Genomic DNA, 14,023 nt, shown 5'->3' with positions numbered 1-14,023 from the left:
ATCATACAAGAAATTAAGACTCTTTGTTCATACTTATTTTCTTCCTGTCTGAAGAAGACAGCACAGTCATAAACCAAATTTCATTCAACAAAGATTATTTCCAATAATATTAAAATTATTTACAACAATATTTACAATAAAGTTGATAGAATTTTCCTTTTCATGTCAATGAACAAGCACTCCAGAAGCAACTACAACTTACGTAAAACCCCTCTCTCTCACACATACTTAAGGACTGTTTATCTTACAGAATTAAAGAGCCATAGCAAATTAGAATCTTTCTCAACAGGATTTTAAGTCAACACTGTTTAAATTAAATGCTACCAAAAAAAAAATTTCACCACACTTTTGTCCTAATTATAACTTGAAATTTTTATGACAGGAATAGACATTTTAGATTATGAAAACCAGTAATAGAAACTTTCTTCTTTGGAATGCTTTTGAGTAACCTGTGAATTTAAAAAAAAGTGTGACTACAGTTCTGAGACTTCACAGGAAGGATAAGGTATTTCAGATAAATCTCCTGCTGCTTAAATACCACTGTTTCAGTGGGGGAAAAAAAAGCTTGTTTCAGTTCAGATGTTTAAAATGACCTACTAGAAATTATTGGGGCTTAACTGGGCTACTAGAATTGGGGCTTAATTTTTTTTTTTATTCCAAACAGACAAAATCTCTATTGAGATGCTCTTTAACAAAAACTAATTTTATTTTGAAAATGAGAAGTGCAACAAATATTTTCAGTCTTAATATTGTAAAAGGGACAGTAAGTTTTCTTAAATTTATTTCTAATAAAAATAACCTTCTGTATATGTATTATTCTCTTGTATCGTTCTCCATCAAATCTCTGTTACACTGAAGCAGGAATCTGAATAAAGGAAAACGTGCTTCATTATACAGTGAGCTAGAATATTAGCAAACTAGTACATTCTGCTGCCTTATATACCTGTTTTTTATTAGGATATGCTTGGGTTTTATTAAGTTTAAAGTGAAAGATTTTTCCATAAAGCTTTAAGTGTAATATACCAACCACACTGGGCTTTTTTTTTTTTTTTGGCATTCATAGTGCATTTTTAAATAGTATTATTGTCTAGAGACTTTTGTAACCTTTAAAACATTTTAAAAACAATTAAACATGCCTTTCTTAAAATATTTCTTGCTACATTCAGCTGCAAGACTGCTGAGGTCTCGGCTTTCAACACCATGACTTTTGCTTTGAGCAATAATTAAAACTAAAAAAAACAGTGAGGCAGCCTGTGCTTGCTGATTGCTGCTTTCTATCTCATTCGTTCCCCTTTTGTTCTTCCAATTGTTTCAGGTTATTTTGGAGGCTGCTGAAAGCAGTTGGTCTGTAGCAGCACAGTGTGGCCCATTAATGTCACCAAAGGGATGTCACAAAAAGAAACGTGTAGGAGTGGCTGTACGAGCACCCGACCCGTGTCCCTCCCCAGCACTGCAACCACGTCTACGTACAGTGACACTACGAAAGCTAAAGCTAAAAAGCATTCTTTTGAATTAGACACATAGCCAAAAGTGAGATTCAGTCTACTGCCAGGCTTTAAAACACGTCATAAAAATCATCAAGGCTCATCAACCAAGAGATTAATTTGCTGACATTTTGTATCATCATGACGCCATGCCTCCTAAATATACTCTGAAGCCCTCATGTTTTACCTCTGGGGGTAAAGTTCTTGTGGTGAAATGCTTAACACGTATTTTGTGAAGTGTTTTGTCAAGAAATACTTGACAAAATTAAAGTTTAGTTACGAACATTCATCTAGGATGGATCAAAGGCCATTCCTTCCTTCAAGCAAACACAAAGGGTTAAAATCCTGGCTCTACAGAAATCCACAGGAGCAATTTTGTTAGTGGTTTCATAGGAGCTAGGATTTTATACTAAGTAGCTTGGCAGGTGGGCCTCTGACACCAAATTCACAAAAATAACCCACGGAACTCTCAACCCTCAGCCGTGAACCTCCCCGCCTCCTTCGCCCTCGTCAGCACAGCCAGGACAGGGCTGCTGGTGGGACACCACAGGAGGCTGTCGGCTCCCTGCCCCAGAAATCCCTGTTGGCTCCATTTGGCTACATCTGATTAAACCCGTTTGGGTTTAGCCCTTCTCCCATGACAGCCCACGGCAGATCCCACAGAAGGGCCGTGACAGCGGAAGGAGGCTCCTCGCTGCACCAGGAGGACCTGGTCACTGTTCTCGGCTCAGCACGAACCTGCTCTGTGGCCGTCACGCCTGCGGGACAGCCACTGGCCTCAGAGTAAAGGGGGGCATGTCACGTTGGTGCAGAGGGGGCTTGTGGTAAGCAGGCATGGAAGGCAAGCTGAAAATGCCAGACTAGCTTGCGTCGACTTGAGAGGTTGCATAGGATTTAAATGCATTTTCAGTAAAACATATTTATAATTTAAACATGATACTTTATGAGCACGTACTTGTTACTTATCTTACCTTATTTAACTTACACTGCACGCAACTTTAAAAAGTAGTCCAACTACTCTGGAAACATCTGACCGAGTCGCAGCTCGAGCGTGTATCACCGTACATCCAGGGAGGATGTTTCTTCCTGCGCGCCGCAGGGTGAAGTCGAGAAGCAGCCCCCTGCGCTGCCCTGGCCGCTTGCTGGTGTGCTGGCGGTGTGCCGCAGCAGGGGCAGATCCCTCGCCCCTCGCTGGGAGCTGCCTTTGCAGGACACAGTGCTCCCAACGCCGTGGGATCTGAACAGCCTGCTGCCTCCTCTGTAACGTGCTGAGTGCCGTTACCACTCCGGATAATGAGAGGCTTTGGCTTTACCTACCGACACATAAAACTGGGGGCGTGTGATACAACCTAGATCAAGCTTTAAGTACCTCTGAGCATTCTTATTTGCTGTCGAGACAGAGGCTTGTTGGGATCTAAATGGGGTTTCTTTATAGGGCGGTGATGGCTTTTCATCTCCAAGCTGAGCTAAAATAGGGAGAAATCATAGGCTCAGGTTTAGTGCTTCTGGTCCTTTCCTTGAGGTTCAGCGGGGACTATAAATATATTTATAAGGTGTATGCTACAGAGGCAGTAGACAAAAATGTTTATTTAAAAGGTTTCTTTATTAGGGGCACAGGCTCTGAATACCTCAGAATACCTGGTTCTACCTTGGCTTTTCACACTCTATGTATTGAACTGCTACTTGCACAACAGGTAGATAATGCAGTGTTAAATTCAGGAGCAGCTGAACAAAAAGGCTGTTGTTAACACCTGGACTGAGGCACAGGCACTTCTAGTTCTGGCTTTTAACTTCCTTTTCCTTCAATTTTTGCCTTCAAAACCCAGATGACCCAGGCAGCAGAATGCATAAAAATTTCTGTGGGATCTGAGAGTGCTGTGCAAACACACACATTGAGCCAAGCCATGGCCACGGTGCCTTCTCCTGCCTTTGGGAAAGAGCAGCCTGTCAGCCAGCAGTGACACCTCAGAGACAAACACTAATTCTATTCCGTAGGTTGTGGTGGTAAAGTGGAATTTCCACTTAGCGCCAAAACCCTATTGGAAATCACCTAGACATGCTGTTGGTCAGCCTGGCTCGCCTTCCAGGGAAACCCCAGCACAGGGGGAGATTGGGCACGTGCTTCTCCACCAGCGGGGAGGGCCAAGGCATCAGTCCAGAGCTGGACCCAGTGCCCGGGCAACGCTCACCAACACGGAGCCATCTTCACCCTCAGAACCACTTGACATCTACTCTTAGAACTAGGCCCGTGCAAGTGATGCGAACCCATTCGGTGAATTGTTCAGCACCTAATTCCTGAAGGCAAAGGGCTAAGGACTTGAAGATTAGGTCGCTAAGGTCTGTATACCCTCCAAAACACACCAAATATTTCTATTTCCTTAGGCATTTAGTGGTTTTAACATCTTGTCAGATTAGCTCCTGAGCTGACACCCAGCCTAACGATAAGAATTGAAACTTTATATATGTAAAAAAGTATTTTTCATTTACATGACTACAAGCAACCTTGCAGTCTCCTTAGTGAAAGCCTATATGGATTAAGAAAATTAAGTTATTAAAACTGCCAAAACCTAGACATTTTCAAAATAATGAGGTGAATCCTGTAGATCCACATGGCGGAGAACATTAATCCTCTGCTGTCATTCCTTTAAAAAGGATCACCCTTCTCTGCAGGGCCATATGCTTCATACTTATGGCCTCTAAGTTCGCTAGCCAGATTCCTAACTTGCAGTGCAGCTGCAGTGTGGCTACTCCTCCCCATTCTCCAGGGCTCGCAGACCTTGCATCGAGGTCCTTCACCTCTTGGTGTCGTGTCCCACAGCCCATTATAATAAAAAATCGTTGTAAAGAATAGTACCAGAAGATGAGGTAATGTTATTTACCACATCCAGAAGGAAGGTTTTCCTGTTTGTGTCTGGGGCCTGCCGGAAACATCACCATTTGTGTATGGAAAAATGATATTGTGTACAGAAGAATGATGAGCACCTCAGACACTGTTGGTCTGAGCCAAGCCACCCGCAGTGGAGCCCAGGCCACGGTGTTCCCCAGCGCAGCCCGGCACCGTCAGAGCTGTGGGCACCAGCACTGTCGCGTGTTGCTTCTGCCGCTGTGACCAAGGGAAGGATGGGCCAGAACCTGCTCTTAGCGGGCAGAGGGAGGCTGGTGAGGATTGTGCCTGTGCTGCGTGGTGAATGGCTGAGTGGTGATTTATAGCGTCCACGGGCTGCTGGAGCTCACGGCGTCTGCGTGGGGCTCGGCTGGGAGGGAGACAAGAGGCTGTGGGGGAGGCTTCCTGCCTTCCAACGCTACCCATGAGCCGCGCAGCCAAAAGTGGGGAACAGCGAGGGAGGGCTGAGCTAGGCAGGAGGCTGGGAATTAGAGGAGTTGAAGAAAGAATTAGCAGTAACAGAAGAGTTTGTTGGACTTTCAGCCTTCTTTTCAATGTAAAAATAGCAAACAATGGGGAGAAATCACGGTATTTACTAAAGCAGGGATGCAATATAGCTCCGTAAATGGGGGAGAAAACACAGCCTGCGGAACGTAGAAGCTGTGGGACATGCATCAGCCATGAAAGGATACCTAACAGAAGTTATTTATGTGTGAAATGAGCTCTGACAGAGCTCACAGGGGAGAAAATCAGAGGATTAAAAATGTATCTAGAAAATAAATGATAGAAGAATTAAGATGTGACAGAGGAGTGGATGGAGATGATATATAGAAACCTCAGGAACTGCAGGTGCATCCTAAGAAGAGGAGTCATCTATAGAAACATAATCACAAGGGAAAAGTACCATTAATCCTGACCATGAGCAGATTGTGCATTTAAATGAAAAGTTAAGTTAAAACAAATATGCAAACACAGGCCTGTAATCAAATATTTCATAAGGCAAAATTTTTGAGAAGCTAAAGAGTGTAGTGAGTGAACTCAGCAGGGAGTTACACGTGGAGGAAACTCCACATTTTTTATATTCTAGTCTAAGATGCAAAAAATGCTTTCTAACTTTCTTCCAAAAAGGGGAGCTTTGAGGGGGGGAGAGCTGCTGAAGAGGGCTCAGGGCCCGGCTGACTGAGTGACTGGCCAGCACAAGGACAGATACTTAGGAGAGAGGAGCGAGCTGTGAAGAGTGGAAGAAAGAACCCATCAGACAATGAATGATGACAATAAAAGTGCTAGAGGTGTTGCAAAGTGAAAGGACACTGTGAGGATGCCAAAAACCAAGCAGAGCTACACTTATAAAGAACAAAACAGTAGAAGGTTCTTCAGTTTAACAAATACTAGAAGAAAGAAGGCAAGGCAGCCACGGTGTTGGGCAAACAGGAGAGAATTCACAGCATATCACAATTGGTCTCAAACCTGGCAGCGAGCACTCCAAGAGGTTATTGTCCTGAACATGGGAGTGGAGGCAAGAAAAACCATAATATTTAGGCTAGAAGTAAAAGTCCAAGAAGGCACATCTCTTCAGAATGCCAACAGAATTGGCATGTAACATAGCAGGTCTTGGACAAAGTGTTTCATGTTTGTTTGGTTGTTTTTTTAAACTTTTTTTTTTTTTTTCTGGAAGCTGAATGCTTTCTGAGACTGTGGGACAAAGCTCTGGAAGTCAGCAGCATTCACAGCAAGGCCCAAACGGATTCTGAACCCTCAGCAGATTACTGAGGAGGGTTATACGCAGCCGCGGAGCGGAGCTCAGCAACCAAACCAACCATCTTCCCACCGAGGGGTGGCTGTGGGAGAGCACACGGCCAGAGCAGCTCCACTTTACTAACAGTATCGTCATAAAAACTTCCGTATAAAATCAAATAACTACTGACTGTGGTTCCAGGCACAGGTGTTCTCGAGGGAATATTTAGACACCAAGCCCTGCCATTTTCCAGCACTGGTGCTGATGAGTTTCAGCCGTAGGGGTGTTTTACATGGAGTGCCCAAGAATTTTCACATAGGGCATCCATGGAGTAATGGATGTAACACACAGACAAGAAATCCATTTTCTCAGAGATACTGGGAGACTCTACACTAGATTAAGGCTTTTCAGGAAAGTTATTTTCTCTCTAGGAAACTGATTATAATCAAGCTGTATAATATGAATTATCCTACCACCCTGAAACATCAAGCGGCCATTCTTTCCAGGGGCTTGCAGCAGATTTCCATCTCTGTGCGCGTACACAACCCGTAACTAACAGGCACAAAACTACCAGACACAAACCACAATTTTGACTCTAAGAACAGTAAAGAACTGGTTGCTTTTTTAACATTTTTGTTATTGTATCTAATACTGGAAAGGTAGCTTTTAATGAAATACTCCTTATGTAAACCTGGAAAATTCATCTCTCAGCTATGTTTTCTTCAACAAAATTCATTAGCGTGAAGCCAGGGCCTGATCCTACTGCAGCCAGTAACAAATTTCCCATTTGGTTCTTGCTGTCGCACGAGTATACTGAGGGTGCATTCATTTTACTTCCACCAACAGAAAGATGTCTGGTTTATATAACATTAAAAATAAAGCTGCCAGAAAGCATGCTATTAGAAAAGGCAAAGAGAAACAGCAGCCATCAGATCCAGACTAAGGCCACGGAAACGAGAACTCACGTTTTCTTCCTCTTCCCTGCTGCTGCCCAGCTGCCAGCAACTTCTGAAGCAAACGTGGGCACTGCGGACGTTGCATCTGCTCTAAGAGCAACTATTGCACCTGCAGCTAGAGCCTGACTAGATACGCTGTGCAGTATGAAATGCTTTGTTAAAACCACAGCAGGTTTTCACATGGCCACAAACAAGATGATGGTGATTTGTTTGAGAAGCAGATGACACAGCGAAAAAGGGAGAAATCAGCATTTCTTCCCCCCGCCCGGTTCGTTGCTCTCCGGTCTAGCTGTGCACCCCCAGGGATCAGGGTAGTGAAACGCGATGACAAATGTCTCTGCTGTTTTATGGCTGTTTCTAGAATTGTACTGCAAAGACAGAATTCCCTGTGTCGGTCTGGTAAGATCCAGAAACACAACTGTCACAGGTTGACAGTTCTCCAGGACTTTTCCAGTTTGTCTCATTTATGAGATTCCTCGCGAATATGACTGGAAATAAAAGCCAGAAAGGACGTTTCAAGGCACACAGCTTTCCCCAGTTCTGCTTCCATTATCTTGGATGAGGAGAACTTTGAAAACCTGACACCCAGTGTAAGAGCACCACACCTGGGTGTTCTGAGAGTGCCAGCGGGGCTGCTCCCATCACAGTGTGACTGTCAAAAGAACAAACTGAGATTTAAAAAAAAGAAATAGGGACTCAAATTGCAATATGGAGACAACCTCAGAGTAAAACCCAAACCCGACTAGCAACCAAGGGACATATTTTGATTAAGTCTGGTTGGAGATATACAGCTTTATTCTGGCTTGATAGCCAATTACATTCTCCAAACAGTCTCATAAAACAAAACATGCAGCCAAATGGGGTCTCTAATTAGCAAGCAGTCATTGGCTTCCTAGACTCCATTGAACAAAAACAAAACCCAAAATCCAGCAACGCTGCCCTGCAACACTGGAACAAAGAGGAAAATGGTATTGAATTGTAAAGCGATTTTACCTGCTTTTCTACATTTTAAAAAACTGAAATAATAATTAGAAATGCATATGTCCTTCCTATCTCCAGAGAGCAGCTGGCGTCCTAGCACTTCAGGTGCCACACTGCATGATGTGAAATGACATGTAACCAATTCATGTCACCTAAACGACTTACCATTGACAGGGTATATCGGCGAGCATGTATTTATAGCTGGGACAAGCACACTCAGATTAATTAGCAGCTTTCCTCAAATGAAAATACAGCAGCATTTCAGACAGACCATGTTACTTGTGAACTTATGGGAAGACATATTTTAGCAGCAGTGTAAAAGGAACAGAAGATCTACTTAAAAGAAAAAGGTATTGAGGGGATCTACATAAGGAGTTCAGATCTTCAGAGGAAGAGAGGAAGTTTTAAGGATACAAAATGCATCTCCCATTTTCAAATGCACTAAGAAATGATCCAGCTCACCCAACTGCCAACAAATATTTACCATATTGTTAAAGATGAAGTTGTTTTAGAAAACAAGCAATGTAGAAATAAGTATTTCAGACAAAGGAACTGTGCTTCAACAAAAAGTAATATTATTGTTGGTGTTTCTTAGTTTTAGCCTTTTAAACGACAATAGCAGCACTACAGTTCCCACCTTCCATCTTGGTTCAGCTAATGACATGTCATAAATATCTTGTAAAATAATTTTGAGCTATTTATTAACTCTGTGAATCAACAAACTGCAGTCAAATTGATATCCAAGACCTGACAGATAGTCTTATGTACAAGTACACCTTTCACGGGCATGTCTCTAGCTTATGAAAGAAGCTGACAAATAAAGCTCAGGGAGGAGTTCAACCAAGACGAACCACAGATCTAATTTTAAGGAATATGAGGTGACAGATGGTATTCTTCCTCTTCTAATGTTAGTGTTAATTTGTTGAAAATTATGAAAAATTAGAAGAAGTGCTACAAGCCAAGTAAACCAGTCTGATTTAAAAATAAAAAATTTTAAAATGTTAAATTAGATGCATCAAAATGCATTTGTTATTTTTTAAAAACTCTACACTGTTTCTTCTCCCCAAATCAGCTTGGAGAAATAAGTGTAAATTTAAGGACTGTCTCTGTGTCCCTCCCCACAGTTAGGCTTTTTTCTTCTCCCCATCAATCTTCCTCCACAAAAAATATTTCCATAAACACCACCCGATCGCTGTGATGAGTTTGCAATATGGCAGCTCTGTGTTCCTCCCCAGCTCCTTCCTGGGAAAACAGCACCAAAAAAAAAATGGGGAACTCTGTTCCCAGGCTGCCTTCACCGGCTGGTGCGGGACCTGCTGAGCATGCAGCAAGCTCTGCTGCCTGGGAAATTTAGACTGAAAATAAGATGTGTATTAAAGAAGTAAGAGAAGTTCTCCACTGAAAAAAAGCAGATTGTGACAGTTCTGTGCTGACAATAGCTGCAGCAAGGCCATTTTCCTTCTGAGAGACATACACTGCGTGCAAATATCCCTAGAGTGCAGCTCCCACGCCTCGTGCACGTCGCACGCGGGGACACGCAGCTCATGCAGCGATTTTGAGCAGTTCAGCTGCAACAAAACCAACACAATATCACAATTTAAGCTTCCTTCTGGACTGAGAACTACCGTCTTGTTTCCTTTACAGACCTCTGCCTGTACAGAAGAGGTCAAAGCCACAGCTGTAAATGAAGAAGAGTCCGGTTAAAAACTGCCTCACGCCAGGGTACAGAACTGCAGCAGCTGGGCAGCCGAGCAGCTGGAATTAAGGGACTCCTGTATTTTCAGAGCTCTAACCTAAATTATTTCTCCAAACCACCCTGTTCGTTATAGCCTTTCTGTGCTCATTACTTGCATTGCTTGGCAATTACAGGCCGTGTATCAGTACTAGAATTCATCAGCAGAGATTTGACTCTGCCTGCATTAGGTTGTAACACCACAGCATTTATTAACCCTTCTGTCCCTGGCCCCAGGCTGGGCTGGGATCTCCAGCCATTGCTCATTTTAGTCAATACACATAAAACTGCATTGTCTGCCTCAGTTCCCTCCTTGCCAAGCTTTAGTAAAATAGTTTGTAGAATAATAAAAAGAGACTAAACACTGTGTATTCTCCTGTTTAACACACAATGCCTGCTTTTATTTTTGAATCAGGGAGATGATAAATCATAATCCTTATTCTTAGAAAACTCCTCCAAGAAATAAATGTGAAAAAGTCTTTCTAATTCTGTTTCATCAGTAGAAAAAGACTTCCTTCTCAGAACAGAAGGGAGACTCCTAGTTTCAAGAATTTTTTTTAACTATAAATTTGTTGTAATACAGATGAATGCCAAACAATTGATTAGAAGAGCATGAAGAATTACAACTCGCATCTAGTAGCTGCAGCTCTCTCCTGAATTCCTCCACACCAGGGAGCCAGCGTGGGGGTCGCTGAACACAGCAGCACTGCTGCCCCTCACCACTGTACACACAACATCTTAGTTTCACACAGAAGCTTTTCCAAAAAATTTCAGTGTTTGAGCTCTTTCACCTCTGCATAGTATGAGTATTTCATAGTATTCAACTAAAGTGCCAAGAAATGGAAACAAATAGAATCTTTTTCTTGTGCAATTAGGCTGAAGTTTACATTGGTGGAAAGAGAGAACTAATATTTTTAACTGAAGAGCACTGAGGTTGTATTGGTGGCCCTCCATCTTGAGTCATTACGTCCATGATGGAAAATTGTACACACATCTAAAATTCAAATATTACTCAGCTGGTAAAAAACCCTGAACAAATACAAATGTAATTGGAAGTTAGTAAAAATGACTAGGTTTAAGACTGAAAACAACCGATTGTGTAAAGACAAATCAAACATCGTGACAGTCTCACTAACTTCTATACAGGACGTTGTGGTTCAGCTGCTTCACAGTTTGCATTGTGAAGAAGTTCATCAGTATCAATTAACCTTTGTTTACAGCAGGCATCTGCTCGCATCCTTATAACCAGAATGCCTGAGGGGAGGAAAGGACAGGGGCTGTAAATGCCGTGTGGATTTAAATATAAAAATTCTTTCTTCTATTCGTGCCCGGTGAAAACCAGAAATGATGTAAGACAGAAAAACTCTAACCTGTATCAGAGACAAATCATTTTTCTGTTTCTGCAGAAAATGTAGTGACCCAAAAAATATGTTTGTAGACTTCTCAGGAGTGGGGCTGTCCATCTGATGAGAGACAGCGCAGATGGTGCTTGGCCTTTAATGAAAAGATTTTTCTTTCACTAGGAAGATAGCTGTAGGTTGTGTAACAGTAAGAATGAGGTAATATTGTGATTTAGGCAATGCAAAATGTATCTTCTATTTATTTCATCTCATGGATTTGGGAAATACCTTTGCACAATATATAAAAATCAGCATGTAAGATACTAATCTTGAAGTTTTCTATTAAAGCCAAGTGTAAGAAGGATCCTGATGTTGATATAACCTGCTCACCTGTGACTGCAGATGAAGATATATCCCAGCCCAACAGCCTACTGAACACAGGACAAGTACTTCAAGCTTTATAAGACCATGCGTATAAAGTTTTGCCATGGTTTGCACACTGATGTGTAATTCTAAGAGCCAGGACCATCATCATAAATCCTTTGTCGCATTTTCAATAACAGCCTTTCAAAGTCGTCACCCAGGTTGAGAAAAATACAAACACAACAACTCCAGCCTACACAAGGAGCGAAGGCTGCTGGAGAATCTGCACTCTGTCCTCACACTTGGCCAAGAGTACTTTTGCATTAGATGGCAGTGGGATCTGGAAAATAATTGCCCAGTCCCAGCTCGTGGGCATTTGATCATTTTCTGCTTGGGAAGATGAGCAAAAAATGCTCCCTTCCGACATTCAATTAGGAGAGCTATTTGGTGTCAAAGTGCTGAGGGAATTTAGCAGGACCAGTTATTGCTTCTTTATGCATAATTCTGAATTTGCTGCTCTAATGAGCCCTTCTCTATATCCTTCGTGATTGTCACTCATCTTGGTGAAAATGACTTGGCCTGACAAATCCTGTTAAGCCTCAGAAATTAAATGAGATCTGAAAATGCCTGGGTACACATCCGTACCTCCACATACTGTTCTGATCAGTAGTGTTAGTTAAGCAAGCCTGGGGGAAGGCCAATAAACCTGGAGCTATCAAACAGGATCGCCAGAAGCAATTAACAGGGCCCGAGAATAACAGGTGCTCCCCGCTCCTGAGGATCACGCCCGAAACAGAGAGAACAGAAACAATTAGCAAGGATACAGGCTAATTGCTTGGAGCCATCCAGGTCTATCCTGGGTGGAGTGTACAGTTCCCCCACAGTGGCAGAGTGCAGGAAGCCTTAAAGGCAGGGTTGCAGGAGAAAGCGAAGCTTTTACTGGGCAGGATGTTGCGTGATGGGGGCACACTGCGCCCTTTGCCAGCCACAGCCCTGACAGCAACAGCCTGCAGGGGCTGTTGGACTACCCGCCCGCAGAGCAAAGGGCATTTGACTCATTTATTCTTCAGGTGTGTTGCCAGGTAAGAAGGAAAGGTGTAGTACCTTTGTAGAGGCTGTTTAGATTCCTCAGCTCTACCCTACCAAATCTTTTTCAATACAGACTGTCAGCAGGAGCACTGTCCCATCTTATTCTTACACTGGCCAGCTGCAAAAAGAAAATTTAAAAAATAGTATTTAGGGAAAAAAAAAAGTGTACTGGACTGGGTGACCTGTGCAATTGTCCTGTCTGTGACAAAGTAAGGCATGAAAAGTTGGAATTGAGGGGGAACGTTTGGACAAGCTTTTGCATTCAAGACCTTTCTTCAGATCCCCCAAAGCAAATCATGTTTCCAGGAATTGATTCTGACAGTTATATTTTTAATAATTTATTTAAACCAAAAGATCTCTTGTAGTAGACAAAAAAAAAAATAGTGGAGGCAACAGAAAAGATACCTAAAGGAAAACATGAGGGAAAGTCGAACTCTACAGTACTGATTTTAAAGCTGCAAAATTAAAACTGACCATTGAATATTTTGCATAGTGTAAGTAATAAAGAGCACAAATACCCTAAGAATACCTAACAATTCACCTTTAGGCCCAGACCAAGATCAACAGAAACCACAAGAAGCTCATGGCCTCACAGGGAGAACCCATCTGGAGGCTGGCAGAGAACTTGAACGGCCAGGCCCAGGACCTGCCCGAAGCCCCAGGACCTGCCCAAAGCCCCAGGTGTCCGTCCCACAGTCCCTGCTGGCAGCCCTGGAGCAGCCAAGACGGGCCAGATCACACCGGGAACATGATGATGTTGAGTGGAAAGCTCATCTGTCTCAGTGCTTTCCTCTATTTCCTACCCCCTGTAGCCTTTGAAAATAGTTCCTTTGAGTCGGAAAGCCGATCTGCTCCTGCTGGGCTCACCGGGTGAGAATTCCTGGCTACTCCCCATCACTTCCACCCAACAGCCCCCACCTCCGTGTCCCAGTGACAAATTTAATCTGCTCCCATTTGGGAACTACCCTGCTATTAGCTCTTTTGATTTTCAGTCAAGTTAAGAAAAAAGACTTTCAAGACTTTTGCAGTGTTGGTGGGTTAAAGAGAGTCAAAACAGTGAAGGAGAGAGCAGGGTCCAGCGGGTGCCTTCGCAGGGTGTGCAGCTGTGAGATGCTGCCGTCCGCAGACAGAACTCAAAGGCAGCTGTAAAGGTCATGCAAATTAACAGTGACGTACTCTTCCTCTGCAGCTCCAGCATGTGATTCTCATATGAGTTCAGTGATTTGATGTGGGGAGCGAAGACAAGTCAGCATTTCAACCAAAGGGGGATCACTCTATCAAAGCAGTGCCAGTCAGAAACGCTAACCGCCAGAAAACCGACTGTCCCGGTTCAGCTGCTCTGGAAGAGCCTCACTGAGCAACTGCAACAAAAGCAACCAGCTCACCAAGTTTGTAGCATAATTTCTTTCTAGTTTGCACTAAGCACAGCTACAGAGGTATACAAGTACTCCATCCCTAC

The sequence above is a fragment of the Strix uralensis genome, chromosome 9 (assembly GCF_047716275.1).
Source record: "Strix uralensis isolate ZFMK-TIS-50842 chromosome 9, bStrUra1, whole genome shotgun sequence".
Taxonomy (NCBI): domain Eukaryota; kingdom Metazoa; phylum Chordata; class Aves; order Strigiformes; family Strigidae; genus Strix; species Strix uralensis.
Note: the sequence above shows the minus strand (reverse complement) of the source record.